The 19310-nt window shown below is 43.1% G+C and overlaps 1 protein-coding gene across 1 annotated transcript in view; it reads right to left on the bottom strand.

Moving 5' to 3' along the window:
• LOC112120304 (B2 bradykinin receptor) overlaps positions 1 to 15401 on the bottom strand; it is a 42701-nt gene extending 27300 nt beyond the window's left edge. Inside the window, exon 1 of the mRNA XM_024219356.3 lies at positions 15321 to 15401. The gene's annotated coding sequence lies outside the window, so the exon portion shown is untranslated. The remainder of the gene's footprint in view (positions 1 to 15320) is intronic.
• Positions 15402 to 19310: the final 3909 nt, after the last annotated feature.

Raw genomic sequence — 19310 nt, 5'->3', positions numbered from 1 at the left:
CCAGCTCCGCAGAGCCTGGTACACTGGTGGGGGGAGGCAGGGCCGGCGCCAGCAGTTCGGCCGCCCAAAAAAAAAAAAAAAAAAAGCTGCGATCGCAATCGCCGGCGGCAATTGGGGGGGAAAAAAAAGCTGCGATCGGCGGCGGCAGTTTGGTGGCAGGTCCTTCGCTCCTAGAGGGAGTGAGGGACCTGCCGCCCCCGAACTGCCGCACATGCCGCCCCTCTCCCTTGGCCGCCCCAAGCACCAGCTTGTTAAGCTGGTGCCTGGAGCCGGCCCTGGGGGGAGGGGAACACCCCAACATCAGCCCCCGGCTCTGCACAGCACGTGTATGCTCTTTCCCCCCTTCTCCACAACAGCCTGTCCTGCCTGCCTGCTGCTGTCGTCCAAGTGCCAGGGAGAGCAGGATTCCGCGTTAATGTTTTGATTCCGTGTTTCCCTCTGAGTTCTACCACAGGCCCCTCTCCCCACTGACCAAAGAGAGCCACCCCCTCCCCTGTAGTCCAGGAGTGCGTTTGCTGCCGGGAGCTGACATGCTCAGCTGGGCAGTAGCTATGTGAGCTCTCCACGCTGAGCTGTTTCTAAAGCGGAGGGGTGCATACCTGTATAGCTGGATGCAGGGCAGCGGATTTCAAAACAGTGAGCAGGGCGGTCATAGTGGGCATTGTCAGATACCTCCTACAGGCCAGTTATGGCGATGTAATGAATGCAGCGTCTACACTGACGCTTTGTTGGTCTAACTTTGCCGCAAAAAGCTCTACACCTCTTGTTGAGGTGTTTGTTTTTTTCCTCAGCAAAGCAGGAGAGTTTTGTCGGCCGAAGGAGCAGTGTAGTGTGTGCACCTCCACTGCTTTGTTGACAAAAGCTGCCTGTTGCCGACAAAACTGTGTAGTGTAGACAAGGCCTAAGTGTTTAAGAATGGCTGCCCGGTGTGCCTGGACTCTCATAATCTCTTCCCTCAGAGTCACAGTCTTCATCAGTTCTCATCACACATGCAGCTGATTTCTTTAGTCCCCACTGATCCTGGGACTGGTCCAGTCCCTGGTGCAAGTTAGAGCAGTCTGATGGCTGTTATAACTTATGTTCAGATGGCTACAACCCCAGCCATCCATGCCAGGGTGCAAAGATAATCCATCCAAAGCCCTTTTTTCCCCCACTAAGACCCATGCTGGCAGCTCTATGGAACCTGAGGAGTCCACCCAGGCACAAGGAACCCTCAGGGGCATCGCAGCTAGATTGGAGGCCAGAAGCTGGCCCTCTCTGTAAAATAATAATTAAATTTTATTAAAGTTAGTTTAAAATTAAATATACACAAGTTAAGAGGGAAGATACTGTACATCTGGGGTCCGGCTTGAGTTATGAGGGATAACAGGTATTGGTTACAAGGATAAAGAGATACATACATATCACATAACCAGCATAGACCCAGATTGGGGTGCGGGAGTTTTTAGAACGTCAGTGGATAAGTGGGCTCGGGTACGCACTCCTACAGTGCCTTCCTTCCAAGGATAGATGGCCTAGGTTTACTTGGTCCTTCCTCATTGCAGGGAGCTGGACTTCTCAAGGTCCTTTCTAGCCCAACATTTCTGTGATTCTATGACAACTCATTCACTGTGTGATCCAGCACTTTTTAATAGTGTATAATAATAAGACAATAGTTTAAGCTAGAAAATGAGGGTGAGGGTGAATATACTATTGTCAGTTGAAACTACAATGGCAATTTCAGGTTGCCAGAACTTAATTAGCCAAGACAGAATTTGTCCTGTACAGTACACTTAATATTGCTACCTTAGGCTATGGCTACACTTGCAGATGTAGAGCGCTGGGAGACCATAGCAGGGAAAGCGCTGCCATGTGTTTACACTGTCAGCTGCAAGCACAGTGGCGTGGCCACATTAGCAGCTCTTGCAACACCACAGAGAGAAGTGCATTGTGGTAGCTATCCCATTGTGCAAGTGGCTGCAACGTGCTTTTCAAATGTGGGGGTGTGTGACAGAGAGTGTGTTGTGTGTATGTGGGGGGAGAGATAGTCTGTTTTGGGGGGCAGAGAGTGTGAGCATGCTGTCTTGTAAGTTCAGACAGCAGCAGATCCCCCTCCCCACCACTTCTCTCTCACACACGCACACACACCTGCCTCTGCAGCAGCAGCATTCCACAGAATTGGTTTGCTTTGTCCTGGAGCAGATAAGCATGCTGGCTGTCAGAAACAGAGCTTTGAAAGGGGATATCCACATGACTGCAGCTGCGTTCAAAACAATGACCAGAGTTGCCACTTGACTTCAAGAGATTATGGGACGTTTCCGGAGGCCACTCACAGCGCAGTAATGCAACATGTCGTCCACACTGACATCCCGGCGTTTCAGCCAGGGCGCAGCAAGCTCTATGCTTCTCGTGGAGGTGGATTACCAGGAGCGCTCTAGCCGTGGAGTCCAGGCGCTCTAAGTGCCTTGCCAGTGTGGCACTTCAAGAGTTAGGATGCCTGGGGCTGATTTAATACGCTCTAACTTGCAAGTGTAGCCAAGCCCTTAGTAAAATGTACCATGGGTTTCTTAATGATCAGAGGGTACTCGCTGAATGTTTAATCTATAGGACCCGCTAACTTCATGCCAGGGAGTCAGAATCTACTAAGTCACCTTATACACTGAAACATTCTCCATTTCCTGAGAAGTCTCTCTTTTCTTTGGATAACTCCCATCAGCCAGGCTCAACCCTGCTTAGTTTGTGAGATATTGTATAATGCAGGTACAAGGTATTTACTGCATGAATATCAGGTAGATTTTTACTCAGTGGTCTGGTTTTTAATCTTTTGTTTCATACCCTCTTTGCAGATTATTCAAATTTAAAGCATGGCAGAGTAGACACTGGGGTAAAAATCCCTTTTCAAGGAGAGTGTAGCCTTGTACCGAACTGTTTCTGACATCTTGAACTATGAACTGCAAAAACCCATTTTTCTTTATGCTCCCCAGGTTGAACACATCCTGTTGTGCTATCTCTTGAGCAGCTGGGGCAGTCATGTCACATTATTTTGATGTCTCTGGAGCCAACTGATTAATGCAACTGGACTTGATGCCCCAGCCTTTGTGAAAGAGGACATAGTGTTCAGAAAATTATGGTTAAAAATACCAGAGTATAGGTTTTTTTGGGAAAGTTTTCTGCTGCAGAAGGGAAAGATGTGGGTGTATTTGAAGTTTTGAGAGTAATTACAGTGGTCTAAAAGGTTTGCAAAGATATTGGCCGTAGCAGGTTAAAAAACAGGGCCTGGGTCAAAATCTATGCTGTTTTACCACTGTAAATCCAGAATAACTCCAATGACCCAACAATTCAGTAGCGTTACACTGGATCTCTCTGGGCGTAATTGACAAAATAATTTAGCCATTGCTGATAAGACTCAGTTTATTTATGTTTATAACCAACATAAATGTTTGTACTAAAGCTGAACTGTTTGGATGGTTCATGAAAAGTTCAGGTGCTACACTGGTATAGCTGTGGAGGGACAAAAGGGAGTTTGACTCCCACCTTTGGTAGCTGCACTGTATTCCCCCCCCTCCGCATCTTGGGAATAAACTGTATTTTTGTGGTGGTGGTGGTAGCAGCAGATATTGAGGCTTTGCAGGTCAGCTTCCTATTGAAAGAGAAATCAGTGATGCAGACTCTGGGTATATTCTGAGTACAATTTGTTTATTTTTACCATATTTTTTATATATCAGTCCTTGTACAGAGGTGGTCACCAACAGCATGTAGACTCGTAGACGTTAAGGTCAGAAGGGACCATTGAGATCATCTAGTCTGACCTGCACGTTGCAGGCCACAGAACTAGGGATGTAAATATCATTTTTAAAAGTACCCATTTATACTATTAAAATTATATTGGTTAATCATTTAATCATTAACAAGTTCACAGTCTACCCCTGGCTTGGGGGGGAGGGCCCACCCTGCTGTCTCTCCTCAGAGGTGGAGTACAATGGGCTGGAGAATCATTTGCATGTGCATGGCTGGGCACTGCACGCCTTGCTCTGATCCCATTCCTCGCTCTTCCAGTTACTAGAAGCTGCCTAGTTCAGCTAGTTGGGTGGATTGCTGCCAGGAGAGCAGCAGTGCCAGGGCAGATCCAAGTGTTCTGGCAGATCCAGTGGTTCCTGGGCAGACTCACCACCGCAGCCAGCTGCAAGAGAAGCAGAGATGGAGGGGTTGCCAGGCTTCCCCCAGCGGTGCTCTCTGCCAGGCATGGGCTGATCCAGTGGTGCCCCGAGCGGCGAGAGGGCTGCAAGCTCCAGCGCCCCTCGTGTATTGCTGCGGCATTTTTAATGTGCACATTAGGTATTACAATGTCACGAAATTATTTTACCAATCCGTTTTAAACGTTAACTGCAATATATTGGGGAATTACAGACCAGTCAGCTTAACTTCTGTACCCGGAAAGATAATGGAACAAATAATTAAGCAACCAATTTGCAAACACCTAGAAGATAATAAGGTGATAAGTAACAGCCAGCATGGATTTGTCAAGAACAAATCATGTCAAAACAACCTGATAGCTTTCTTTAACAGGGTAACAAGCCTTGTGGATAGAGGGGAAAGCGGCAGATGTGGTACATCTTGCCTTTAGTAAAGCTTTTGATACTGTCTCACATGACCTTCTCATAAACAAAGGAAATGCAACCTAGATGGAGCTACTATAAGGTGGGTGCAAAACTGGTTGGAAAACCGTTCCCAGAGAGTAGTTATCAGTGGTTCACAGTCATGCTGGAAGGATGAGTGGGGTCCCACAGGGATCAGTTCTGGTTCCGGTTCTGTTCAATATCTTCATCAATGATTTAGATAATGGCATAGAGAGTACACTTATAAAGTTTGCGGATGATACCAAGCTGGGAGGGGTTGCAAGTGCTTTGGAGGTTAGGATTAAAATTCAAAATGATCTGGACAAACTGGAGAAATGGTCTGAAGTAAATAGGATGAAATTCAATAAGGACAAATGTGAAGTACTCCATTTAGGAAAGAAGAGTCAGTTGAACACACAAAATGGGAAATGACTGCCTAGGAAAGAGTACTTCGGAAAGGGATCTGGGGCTCTTAGTGGACCATAAGCTAAATATGAGTCAACAGTGTAATGCTGTTGCAAAAAAAGCAAACATCATTCTGGGATGTATTAGCAGGAGTTAGATTTCAGAGTAGTGGCCGTGTTAGTCTGTATCCGCAAAAAGAACAGGAGTACTTGTGGCACCTTAGAGACTAACAAATTTATTTGCGCATAAGCTTTCGTGGACTACAGCCCACTTCATCGGATGCATGCAGTGGAAAATACAGTAGGAAGATGTGTATATATATACACACACACACACAGAAAACATGAAACAATGGGTGTTACCATACACACTAAGGAGAGTGATCAGTTAAGGTGAACTATTATCAGCAGGAGAGAAAAAGAACTGTTTGTAGTGGTAATGAAAATGGCCCATTTCCAGCAATTGACAAGATGATGTGAGGAACCGTAGGGGGGGAAAAATAAGCATGGGGAAATTGTTTTACTTTGTGTAATGGCCCATCCACTCCCAGTCTTTATTCAAGCCTAATTTAATGGTGTCCAATTTGCAAATTAATTTCAATTCAGCAGTCTCTCATTGGAGTCTGTTTTTGAAGTTTTTTTGTTGTAATATTGCAACTTTTAGGTCTGTAATCGAGTGGCCAGGGAGATTGAAGTGTTCTCCAACTGGTTTTTTAATGTTATAATTCTTGACGTCTGATTTGTGTCCATTTATTCTTTTACGTAGAGACTGTCCGGTTTGGCCAATGTACATGGCAGAGGGGCATTGCTGGCACATGATGGCATATATCACATTGGTAGATGTGCAGGTGAACGAGCCTCTGATAGTGTGGCTGATGTGATTAGGTCCTATGATGGTATCCCCTGAATAGATATGTGGACAGAGTTGGCTTTGTTGCAAGGATAGGTTCCTGGGTTAGTGTTTTTGTTGTGTGGTTGCTGGTGAGTATTTGCTTCAGGTTTGGGGGCTGTCTGTAAGCAAGGACTGGCCTGTCTCCCAAGATCTGTGAGAGTGATGGATCGTCCTTCAGGATAGGTTGTAGATCCTTGATGATGCGCTGAAGAGGTTTTAGTTGGGGGCTGAAGGTGATGGCTAGTGGCGTTCTGTTACTTTCTTTGTTGGGCCTATCCTGTAGTAGTGTTGCAGGAGTGTTGTAATCAAGATGTGAGAAGTAATTCTTCCGCTCTACTCTGTGCTGATTAGGCCTCAACTGGAATATTTTGTCTAGTTCTGGAGACCACGTTTCAGGAAAGATGTGGACAAATTGGAGAGAGTCCAGAGAAGAGCAACAAAAATGATTAAAGGTCTAGAAAACATGACCTATGAGGGAAGATTGAAAAAATTGGGTTTGTTTAGTCTGGAAAAGAGAAGACAGAGGGGACATGATAACAGTTTTCAAGTACGTAAAAGGTTGTTAGAAGGAGGTGGGAGAAAAATTGTTTCTTAACCTCCGAGGATAGGACAAGAAGCAGTGGGCTTAAATTGCAGCAAGGGAGGTTTAGGTTGGACATTAGGAAAAACTTCCTAACTGTCAGGGTGTTTAAGCACTGGAATAAATTGCCTAGGAAGGTTGTGGAATTTCCATCTGTAGAGGAGCGGACTCACCCCTGCGGCGACTCCTGCAGGTGATTTCCGGGAATTAGCTCATTCCAGCTCCGGAGTGCCCTCTGCAGGCCAGTGATCCGCCTGTCTTCTAGCCCCCCCATGTCCCTCCCTAGACCCTGGTGCCCTTTTGGGGTGCTGCCCCCTGGCAGTAACCCCTCAGTCTTAGGGTCTCCCCTCCCCAGGGAACCCCCACCCACTATTCCCACCTCACCTCAGTATAAGGATACTGCCAGTCATTGTCTAGCCCCACGCCCTGGGGCAGACTGCAGTATCAGCCTATTCATCACTGGCAAGGTTGGGTTTGGACCTGCTGCCTTAGCCTACCCCTGGGCTGCCCTTTGCAACTCCCAGTACCTTTTAGCCCAATGCTAGGCCACAGCCTGGGGCTTTCCAGGCTAGAGCTCCCCAGCTCCTCTGCCTTTCCCCAGCCCTGCTCCACTCAGGTACCATGTCTCTAGCTTCTTGCAGCCAGGCCCTTCTCTCTCTAAATCTAGAGAGAGACTGTTGAGTTCCTGGCGCCCAGCCTCTTATACAAGCCAGCTGTGGCCTGATTGGGGTGTGGCCCAGCTGCAGCTGCTTCCCCAATCAGCCCAGCTTTTAGAGCTGCAGCCCTTTCCAGGGCTGCTTTCAAGCCCTTCTAGGCAGGAGCGGGTGTCCACCCTGCTACACCATCATTAGAGAGTTTTAAGAGCAGGTTAGACAAACACCTGTCAGGTATGGTCCAGATAATACTTAGTCCTGCCATGAGTGCAGGGGAGTGGACTAGATGACCTCTTGAGGTCCCTTCTGTCCCTGCTGTCTTGATATTACAGGGCATCCCATGCCTCTCATCTTTATAAAGCCTTTCTGGGAGTGTACCATTCTTAGAGACAGACCCTGGGCCTCACTCTGCTGAAGACTCCACTCCTGTGACTCCACTACTCTGAGACTGGGTCTCTGGCTTCAGCACCTCTGTTTCTCAGTATGGCTCCTTCAGTAGGTCCAGATGAGTTTGGACTCCAGTTCAAGACTTCCCCTCTTCAGAGCTCTGCAACTGAGAGCTGTTTGCAGTGACACAGGACAGCCTCTTCAAAACAAGATTTTCTTTATCAGTCCACAGGACAACAGTATTCAGGAACACTGGGTTAAAATGGTAAAGAAAAGCCTAAATGCACAACTCTTCCCTAATCTGTCAGCATCCTCTTGCATGATTAGGAAGGTCCCCCTTTGCACTGCCTGGAAGACAGATTCCTGTCTGCAGCCAGCCTCCCTGGCCCTGCCCAACAGTTATTGGATGGGATTACCTTCTTCTGTTCTCTGAGCAAGTCTTTTAACAGGTCAGTTCTTTCTCTGTAGTTGCATTCATGCTTTTTTTCACTTGTACCCTCCCCCCCTTCCCTCCTCCTTGAGTTTAGGCAGGGCAGGAGCTGTGTTTAGACAGGTAACCACCCACCATATTCCAAAAAGTTCTCTTGCCCAGCAGGCATTAAAAGTTAATGGTCCAGTCATGGGTCTCCATGGTATCTGTAAGGTAGTTGTAGTCATATGTTGACAGTTCTTGATTGTTCATTCACACCAACCCAGACATGCCAAAAGGATACACACTCAGTGAGAAATCTCTGGAAAGAAGTCTGCTTCCTGAGACCAAGCAGATTACACATTCACTTTTGTAGTGCTAACTGAATGAGACACAATTTTCATAATCAAGAAATTTCCCATATTCTCCATTCTAGAAAAAGAGAGAATATGAGCTCTGGAACACAGGACAGGGGAAACCAGGCTGAGAAACAAGCAAGTAGAGGGGGGAATGCTGGGCTTGGGAAGGGAGAGAGAGATTTTTAATGTTCAGAGATGGGTTTACGACAAAGTATGGACCAGGATCCAGATCTGAATTATGAACATCCCAAAGTTTGGATCTGGGGTTTTGGTTTGGCCCAGTATAAAACACAACTTTGGTCCTTAGCTAGGTTTAGAGTTCAAATACCCTGAAAGTTTAGCAGTGTCTAGATCTGGTATTTAAAATCAAGCCTATTTTAATTTATTTCCCCCTGTACATGATGAGAACTCATTCATTCCATCCTAACAATTTTTTTAAACTTCAATTTAATTCATGTACAATGGAATCTATATATACAGTGAACTTGGCAGCAGATAAGCTTCTTGTTATGTGCAGCAGAATGAAACCCCCTCATATTTAACAGCATTGCAATGAGCATAGTGGAACTGTAGGTTGAATGACACTGTATAGAGTATCAGAGGGGTAGCCGTGTTAGTCTGAATCTGTAAAAAGCTACAGAGGGTCCTGTGGCACCTTTAAGACTAACAGAAGTATTGGGAGCATAAGCTTTCGTGGGTAAGAACCTCACTTCTTCAGATGCAAGAGTGCGGCTCTTGTGGGAGAAAATGGCTTATTGGGTGGGGAGTCTCACTGCATTTCACTAAAAAGTGAATATTTCTAAATCACTGAATGAAACATCTAGCCAAGTATTTTTAGCCAAACTTCATACACTGCCCCTCCCTCTAGCTCTGGGAAGCAGGTCCATTGTTGAGCCAAAAGGCTGGGATTTCTTGGTTGTGAGGTATTCGATTTTACAGGAAAACTGGCACAATAACGTGTGGGAAATTCTCACTCTTTTCTTCAGATGAATGATGTAAATGGAAGCTTTGTCCAACATGCCTCTACAAGCTCCTTTTGTTACCATATATATATATATCAGCGTACAGCATCCTAGACATGCAGGAGCAGCTTTGGTGCCTGACTCACTCTGACTTGGCATTAAACCATGATGGTGTAAAACCAGGCCTTGCCACTCTGAAAATGAACTGGCAACTCACAATTTAAAAAAAAAAAAAGCCCCATTTGGAAAGTTTTTCAGCTTTAAAACATTGCCTTAGCTTTTGTGAAATCCTAGCTTGGCTTCTTCCACACTTAGAAGCCTAAGAAACCCCTTTCCTTTATGGTACTTATCACAGATCTCTGCAGACAATCCCAGACCAGTTGGATGCTTGTTTATCAGCCAACATCACTATTTGCCATCTGGACATTTTAGTATTGTTTAGAAGAAAGAAAATAAAAGATCCATGTCCAAACATGGGAAAGGAAATAAATTAGCAAATCAGTTTTGATCCTAATAAAAGGAGACATCAGAATTGTCTGATGAAAATAATTCCTGATTACTTTTTATCAAGGAGGATGGTTTCTTGGGGGCCAGGAAATAAACAGTACAGCTGCCCGAGCACCCCACCACATTGCGTTAACTCAAGAGATGGCTACAGGGCAGGGCTCCATGCTGATGCAGCTGCAAATGGCAGTATAATTTACCTTCCTATCAAGATGCCACATAATTCTCTGCTTGTGCGGCATATATCTACAAGGAGGCCATTTACCTCAGCTTGTCCACTTGCCACTTCACCGTCCTTCCCCAGGCCTGTGTTATTTGCTGTCTTGTTCCCCCAGAAAAAGGAGTTTGGTGTGTTTTCCAATGCTGTCCTTACTAGGACAGAATGGGACGTAGCAAGAATAAGACCCTTCAGGGCAGTAACAAGGAGGAGAGCAGCCTGTGCAATGGACCATCTCACAGATAGGAAGGATAAAGAAGTCTCCTGGAGGGAGGTCTCTAAAGACCCTGCATTGTCCATCTGCAGGGTTTAAATGTAGAACCTTCTGCACTGAAAGCAAGAAAGAGTTTGGAAATATGGCATATATATTTTTAATGGCGAGAATAATTAACCATTGGAACAATTTACCAAGAGTGGTGGTGGATGCTGCATCACTGACCATTTTTAAATCAAGATGGGATGTTTTTCTAGAAGATCTGCTCTAGGAATTATTTTGGGGAAGTTCTATGGCCTGTGTTATACAGGAGATCAAATTAGATGATCACAATTGTCCCTTCTGGCCTTTGAACCTATGAATCTACCCCTACAGCTCAGGGATTCACAGATTTTTAGGCCATTAAGGTACCATTAGATCATCTAGTCGGATCTTCTTGCATAACAGAAGCCATATAACCGTACCTAGTAATTCCTGCATCTACTCCAAGAACTGATAGTCAGATTAAAGCATGTCTCTTTATACTGTGTTTCCCATCTCACAGAACTGTTTAGCTGTGATGGCAATTAGTGATGGGCCAGCTACATTGATTTCTGATCCTTCCTGGCCAGACAAGGAATACAGTAAGAAAAGCCTTTGTCACGATATCGCTGGTGCTGAAACATCTTCTGTACAAGTTTTGTTGGCTTAGCTGAGCCCTTGTTTCTGGGAATGCTCTCCCCAGATGGCAGGAGAATGGAGTTATAATATAAACTGGCAGCAAACAGAGGCTTTTTATTACCCATCCATTTCTAGTAAATAGATCCCTGGGACCAAATCTCCAGCTTATAAATGTCACAGCTCAACTGAAATTGATGGAATTATGCCCATTTACACCAGATGATGATCTGGCCCCTGGTGGTAATTGTATCAGTTGATCCAAAGCCCACTGAAGTCAGTGGGAGTCTTTCTATCTTTCCACTTCAATGGTATTTGGATCAGGCCCTAAGTGGACATTTTAAGGCTTCACAGTTGTTTTTTTTTCATAGGATAAGGGCTAGGGTGACCAGACAGCAAGTGTGAAAAATCGGGACAGGGGGTTGGGAGTAATAGGAGCCTATATAAGAAAAAGACCCCAAAATCAGGACTGTCCCTATAAAATAGGACATCTGGTCACCCTAGTAAGGGCTGACAGCTAGTGATGAACTAACAGGTCATCAGCTTAGCCATTATCATGAGACAGTTTATCATTAGCCATTACCATTAGTGGAGGAGAGTGAACTGGGATGAGGTGGAGTATTATCACTTCTCAGCATGCCTGTTTTCCAGGCTCAGATCATTCCCTGGAGGGGAGTCTCTTCCCTTTGCCTTTATACAGTGTAATTTCCCACTTCCAGCATGATATGCTCTCCTCGAGAAAGACCAAGAAAGTGTTTGCTGATGGGAAATCACATTGAATAAAGGCAAAAGAGATGGAATTCCCTCCAGAGGGACAGACCGAGGTAAGCAGGAAGGTCACAAAGATGCAGAGAGATGGGAACATCGCTCTTCCTCCTTATAGCACTCTTCACTCTGCCAGTGCAGAAAAAGTGCCCTAGAAACACATCTATGGCCCGCTGCTCCCTCTGTTACCCAGGTGCAAGTCCCATTAAAGTCAAAGGGAGCTGGGCTGCTAGCCGTGACACTTTCTCTCCTCCTGAGGCTAGCTGTGACCTCGGATGTACCTCTCAGAAGAAACCCATAACTGCATGTTGACAGCCCCACTAACTGAAATTAACCAGGGACCACATTCTGTCCTCAATTGCAGCCATGTGACACTATTGAGATTAATTGGTTTGCATAGGCGTGAAAGCTGAACATTGTGCAGAGTAGGCAGCATCGGAGGGTCCATACACCTGAACAATCAGATCAAAGGTATTTTAAAGAAAAACAACCCCATAGAACACAGTTGAGGAGTCAGAATATTGAGAAGAAATAAAATTTACATAGCGCCGAAAGCAAGCCAAACTCGTCACTATGGGAAAATTACTTGGTACGTAAGGAAAATCATTCTCAGCATATATATGTCTTAAACCCTCAAAACCTGTGTTAGCACAACAGTAAGGGTATGTGATGCAGGGACTCAAGGAGAGAGGACTCAGTCTGAGCCCAAAACATTCCACTCAGGTTTGGGATCTGGCAACTTTGCAGCTAAATCTTCTACCTCAACATTTTATAATTTGCCCATTCCCTTATCAGCCTGATATCTAAAATGTCCCCCGCTTAGCAGGTAACTTTGCACTCCCTGTCTGTCTGGATTTACCTGTTGTCTCTCATCATATGCTTCTATTAAGGCCTGGTCTACATTTAAAAGTCAGGTTGATTTAGCCACGTCAGTGCGGTGTGTAAAAAAAACCACACTCCGACTCCTGACTGACATAGCTATGCCGACCTAGCCCCCAATGTAGACACAGCTGTGTCCCCAATCGACCATCATGAGGGAAAAACCCTTGTGGTGATGTAGCTATGGTGTCTGCCTAGTGTAGACATACCCTTAAATTGTAAGCTCTTTGCCATTGGTCTGTGTTTGTACAGCACCTAATGCAATAGGATCTGAGTCCATGACTAGGACTTCTAGGAGCTACTGCAATAGACATAAATAATAAGGATACTATGGTGCTGTGATGACATTTCACTGCTTGCCAGTGTATGTGCTGTAACATCTAGAAACCATGGGGCTGCACACCCAGCTGAATAATGCTCCCTTAAACTCCTTTTGTTTGTCTTTGCCCCTAGAATGTGGATGGGATGTACATACACATGGGTGGGATATATATATGCAGATGTGTGACGCTGAATTCTGGGAGCCATGAAGTGCTGAGATCTAAATCTGGTTCTTCCACTAATTTGTTGTGTGACAATGGACAAGCCAGGTTCCTCTTTGTGCCTGCAATTCAACTTCGGGAACAAATATTGCAAATGCAATAGGGAGGCAGATCAGCCCTTTTGAAAACTTCTTCTGTGTATCTGTCTAGGGAGAGATTTTCAAAGACACACAGGGCAGTCAAGGTGGGATTTTCAAAAGCACTGACTGAAGTATAGGGCTGGTCAAACTTCTTTTTTATTGAAAACCGATTTTTTTTGTTTTCCTTGAATTGTCAATTTATTCTTCTTATTTTATTTTGGGGGAAATAACCTCCCCCCCCCTTTTTTTTTTTTTTAGTTTTCAGCAGCTTTTTGGACTAATTTTTTTTTCTTTTTTGACTTTTGGTTGCTGAGAATTGAAAATTTGTAAAGTATTTGTATTTTTGACAAAATTCAAAATTTTGCCACTGAAAATGTGTTCCAAAATGAATTTAAAAAACAAACCTTTGTTTTCTGACCAACTCAGCATAGGAACACAAGACCCATTGATTTAGGATTTGTGCCCCCAAGTCACTTAGATGCTTTTGAAAATCTCTCCTTTATTTTCAATCCCTCTAACTGTCGTTTGTGCCTTTGAATATTTCCCCCTTACAATCTATCTCATAATGTTTTATTTTAAGACTAGATCAGTGAAAACTGACACAAACTCTTCTCAGGCACTATGTTGAAACCTTACAAAACTCCTGTTGTTTTTTGCCTGAGGAAGGACTTCAGATATATAGTGCTGAAAGTTTCCTAAAGTTATGGCCCACATTACTGGTGAGCTCCTCCAATCAAGGACCCTCATTGGTCATGTCTGGATTGTGGAGTATTCAGGTAGCGCTGACTAAACTCAAATCCTGTTTTAGCATGCATTGGGCTCATTGTAAAACCCTTGGAAATTTTTCTGGGGCCTGCCTCTTCTTCTTCCAAAGTCTTGGCCAGGAATTTGGCCACATCTATTCCTGGATCTTTCTCTTTCCTTCAAGTCTGTATAGTTCAAAACTTGACAATACTGAAGACAAGTAAACGTGGGACAATTCTCAGTTATGAAGAAACTCCCATTTAAACATCTTTCTCTCTTTCATCTGCAAATTTCCACAGAGAGCAGACAACAATAACAACAAAAATCATATTTTTGATATGACTTGCTATCCCAAGACTTTTAAAATGGCATGTTGGAATATGAGACTTTTGGGGATTATGGAGTGTAAACAGAAATTTTTCTAACACATGCATTTTAGCCTTAAAATATATCATTGTTTAAAATAATACATATCCAACAATGTAGTAAAAAGTAATTCAAAGTTGGGGATCTTAGTGACAAACTATTTGAATTCCCCTGTCCTGGTGTTCTGCTGTTGTATAACTATTGTTATAATGCCGAGACATCTCTAAAAGTCACTGCGTGCTGCACCAGGAGTGACTTAAAATTTCTAGCATATATTGTGACATTGTTACCTGCTCTTTCTGCCATATCTTCCTAGAAATAACTCCAACTCTAAGCTTCTTTTATTATCATCAGCTTACAACTCACGTTTTTTGACACTTTAAAGCTTTTCCTTTACTATAATATAAAGCAAGATGTAATTTTTAACAAGAAGCTTGATAATATTTAAAAGTAAATTTGAACTCTGTCAGCTTTGCTGTACATTGCACACACTTTAGATTTTCATATTTGCCTTCTGTTATTTATTAAGCACAGATAATAAAGCTCAGCAATGCAAAATACACTTAAAAAGACAGTCCCTGCCCACAAAGCTAACAATCCAAATAACCAGCACAGAAGACAAGACACCCGTAAGAGACACAAAAGAGAGAGTTCACTCAGTATGTTTTCTCTACAGTTTGTTAGGGAATCTCTCACTGAAGACAAACTAGGAAGTTTGTGGTCTGAATTGTTTTGCCCTTTTGGGAGACACAGTAAGTGACCTACTGTTACAATGATCTGCCCTCTGACATGCAGTGTAGTCACTTGGCAACTGAAATTCCACTGGGTCAGTGACACCTTAGCTGCTGTCAAGGGGTATCATTTTGGGCTGCAAATCCCATTAATCATCAAGACTACTTTTGAAAGATAGAGTCTAACATTAAAACAAAATTTGAAGCAATAATCATAATTAATAATAATCCTCCCTTGTAGCATAATCTCTTTTGTAACTGAAACAGAAACAGAGAAAAAAATATCAAGGAATTTGTCTGAGGAAGAAAAGAAAGATTGTGGTGAATTTGAATAATTGAGGGCTTTTCATATTCACTTAAAGAGAAGCAGAAACACGTACCTTCACGCCAAATACACCTCAAAGGAGGTAAACGTTGGTAAAGAGAGAGATTTCTGTGGACAGGATTTCTGGCTGTTCTATGAACGATTCCAACTTCTGGTTTTCTGCTCAGCTCTAGACAGAATAAGCTCATCCCACTGTTCATGACATCAGACTCCTGGATTTTTTTTCTCTCTCCTGTAATCTCCTCCAAGATCAAAGTTTGGCAGCTGTTTTCAATATGAGATCACTGGTATTTGACTAAAACTTGTGAATAATACAAATCAAGCTAAAATCTCAGCCTGATATGGAAGTGCCAGGAAAATCCCTCTCCCTTCCTGCCTCTATGACTTTAGGCTTGATCCTGTGTGGTGCAGAGTGCTTTCTAATCCTGTTGGCTTCACTGGGAATTGAAGGTGCCCAGCTCTAGAGCTGGTCAGGAATTTTTCTGGCAAAATGGTTTTTTTTCCACTGGAAAATGCTGATTCATCAAACTTGAAACTTTTTGCGGGAAAGGATCAGGTTCGACACATTTTTCTACTATTTTTTTTTTGAAAATTCCAGTTTTCTGCTTCAAAATGACTTTTGGTTTTGAAATTTAAGCTAATTATATTTTAAAAAATCAAAGCTGAAAATGAAACATTTTGATTGACCCAAACCAATCGTTTTTTTTTTCAGTTTGCAAAATTTTTGAGATTTTGACTTTTCATACTGATTTGAGACAGAAACTTTTCTCGAAATCTCAAAAATGTTCCTAGGAAAGGCAAATCATTTCCCACCCAGCTGTACTGATTGCCTTGCAGGGTTGGGACCTCTGTGAAATTCTTGAAATCAGAACAGACTCAATACCCCCCGTGCCACTGCAAACACTTTCTCTCAGAGGGATAAATGTATTATTTGTGTTTTCACAGACTTCATAAGACTCAGAGAGATTTACTCTCCCTCAGGAGAACTGCTGGTGACTTCCTCTTGTTGAAATATGTTTGCTGTTATGTTTTTCCCTTTCATGAAACCTGAAATTCTTTGTAGATAACTTGTATGAGCTCTGTGCATCACTTAAGTGGGATTTAAGTGTTCCATACAGCCTTGTGCTAACCCGCTGCGCTGGGGTGGATTACACCCAGAGAACAGAGCCTGGGTTTTTCTGTCTAGATTAGAGAAAACATCAAACCAAGAAAGAACGAATATAATGTCTCCATGAAAGAGACATTATCACCTTGTAATATTGTGCATCTGAACTGAAACAAAAAAACAAAAAATGGCATCCACCATTGCAGAAAGGCAAGAGGGCACCTCTTCATTTAAAGCTACAGCATGCAGAAAACAGAATGGCATCGCCTTTCAATTACACACACCAAATTCTTCCTCCATAATTAAAAAAAAAAATCAAGCAAACATTTTTGTTACTAGCTTAGTCTTATGAGAGGTCTGTCTTTACATTGTGATCAAAAGTACCTGCCGGAAAGGGCATTTAGCACCTGCTCTTTTTTCCAGTTCGCTATCTACTTCCTTCAACTCACTCTCTAGAGTAACATTATCATTTAAAACTTCTTAAGGCAAATAAGAAGGACAATCATTTCCTTTCCGGTCTACTGTTAGCAGCTTGTTTCAGTACCTTTCCCTTTCTGAAACCCTTGTAATAGCTTGCTCAGTATATTTCTGTATTGTCTTAACCTCTACCAGGTAAGTCATTAGTCCTCATTCCTTCATGACACCGCTATTTCCCGCAGTTCCAGCCCTCCTTTCCCTGTGCCAATACTCTCTGGTCTAAGCATATAATCCCAGAACTCATAGCTGGACTCTTTACTCTGTGTTTTTCATTCAGTCCTTTTGTTAAATCTTTGCTCAATAGAATCTAGTTTGTTAGGGACATTTTAGAACAAACTCTTCTGGGGGTTTCTCTGTGGTAGAGGGTGGGGGAGATCTGTATGGTAACAGAAAATGTGCAATACAAATGTTGCAAACTTCATTATTTAATGCCCTTTTAAGTATCTGTGCAAGAGGTTCTTCTAGCCCGTTTGTTGCTGAATGAAAAGCGGCAGATCTAGTGTGCTGTACTCCATTAATCCTGAGGAATGTTTGAAATGTCTCAGAAACCAGTTGAGGGCTGTTATCTGACATGATCCAGGAAACCCACATGCAGTGTACAGATTCCCATATACTTTGACGTTTCATTATGTATGGTGCTCTACTTCTGGCCACCTGCCATAAGCACCACAACTAAGTACATTCATTTATTCTTCTCTGCAAATTCAGTACTTTGGTCAGGGCAGAGTGGCCCATGTCAGCGAATGACCGGAAGCAGTTTCAGTATCAGGGGGAAGGACAGCTCAGTGGTTTGAGCATTGGCCTGTTAAACCCAGGGTTATGAGTTTAATCCTTGAGGAGGCCACTTAGGAATCTAGGGTGAAATAAGTACTTGGTCCTGCTAGTGAAGGCAGGGGGCTAGACTCAATGACCTTTCAAGGTCCCTTCCAGTTCTAGGAGATAGGATACCTCTATTTATTTATTTTTATTTTCTCTACAATAAGACACTGACCTTTCTATGTCCTCATCTTAGTCTAGCCACCAAAATGAACTTCTGGGTGAATTTTCTTTATCAGTCATCTTTGTGATGTAATTCAACCAGTATTCTCGCTTGTAAACTGTTTGGTATTATTCCACTGTAAACAATCATCCTGTACTGATAACTACATTTTTCTAACGAAGTAGGGATAAAGTCTCTATCTCCTTTCTGATTTGCCCATTTAGAAAAGGATGTGTTGAATTACTTTTAATTAAAACATTTCTTGTTTAGTATCCATAATTATAGAGTTCTCTGGATGTAATAGGAAAATCATCTAGGCAAGAGAATCTGTGCACAGTGATTTCACTTCTGGATGTGGCTCCACTCTCAGTAGCTATTGTGAGAGCTTTTCAGCATTAGCATGTTTTACTGACGTAGGCACATTTAAAAAAATCTTATCTCAGTCAGTGAGATATTATTGGTTTGAACAGGTGCATTCCATACCCCTGTAACAGGAACGCTGCTGGAACTGGTATTAACTTACTTTCAGAAAAAGGTAAACTTTTTTTTTTAATTGCGCCCTCTGTCCTTGATGTTATGCTGATACACAGTCAGAAACAGAGCCCTTCTCTCTGTCCCGGCTGCTGTTAGAAGTGCGATGTACTTGGTGCCTTTGGACCTAGTAGGCTAGATTCTGGCCTCCTTGGTGTAGAGGGCACAAAGAGATGTGGCCAAGAGTGTGTCATGCTACAGTGATTCCAGGCTGGTGTAACCCATCGCCTTCCAGGCAGTGACATGCCAGAATAATTAGGATGTTCTAAATTACCCTGGGGGTTGAACTGACCACTGATTGCCCCAAGAACTGGTAGACTGCTGTGATGTCATAAAGCCATTATTAGTCTTGCTTCCAGCCTTGCACTGAGCACAGCTTGGCCAGATCCAAGGATCAGTATGTTTACTAAAGACTTGAGGGGGATATTTTCCTGACAAGCACTCATGAAATGTAATTATCCCCATAATAGTGCCAAGCCCTTCTTTTTTAATGAAAGTAATTCCTCAGCTTTTTATATGTTCTGGAAGCAAATGTTATGTTTATCTTTCCCCCTTTATATATTTGTGGAATGATATTTCCTAAGCCCGTGGGAGAGACAGTGCATGCTAAGAGTATAGGAAGCTCTGAAATATAATGCCCCAGTACACAGAAGCTTTTCAGTTTTGCTTTTGCTTCTTTTTCAGTTTTATCTCTTGAGCTACACTCATTTCACGTTTTCTTCTTAACTTTGCAAACTGTTGGCTGATTGAAGTTGATGAATTTGGAATGAATCTTTCATAACCATTCAGCACTGCTATAAAAGATCCAAACTCTAAAATATTTCGGGGTATAGCCACATTCTCCAGAACTGGTTATTTTTCAGGGGGTGTTTCTGCATCTCTGCTATGCCCCGAATAACTTCCATGCAGGAATAAAGCACTTTTTTCTTTTTCTACCTGTAAAATTATATTTT

This window comes from Terrapene carolina, unplaced genomic scaffold (genome assembly GCF_002925995.2).
Source record: "Terrapene carolina triunguis isolate 2854851 unplaced genomic scaffold, T_m_triunguis-2.0 Scaffold96, whole genome shotgun sequence".
In the NCBI taxonomy this organism is placed as follows: Eukaryota; Metazoa; Chordata; order Testudines; family Emydidae; genus Terrapene; species Terrapene triunguis.
The sequence above is the reverse complement of the archived record's forward strand: the minus strand, read 5'-3'. Positions and strand labels throughout refer to the sequence as shown.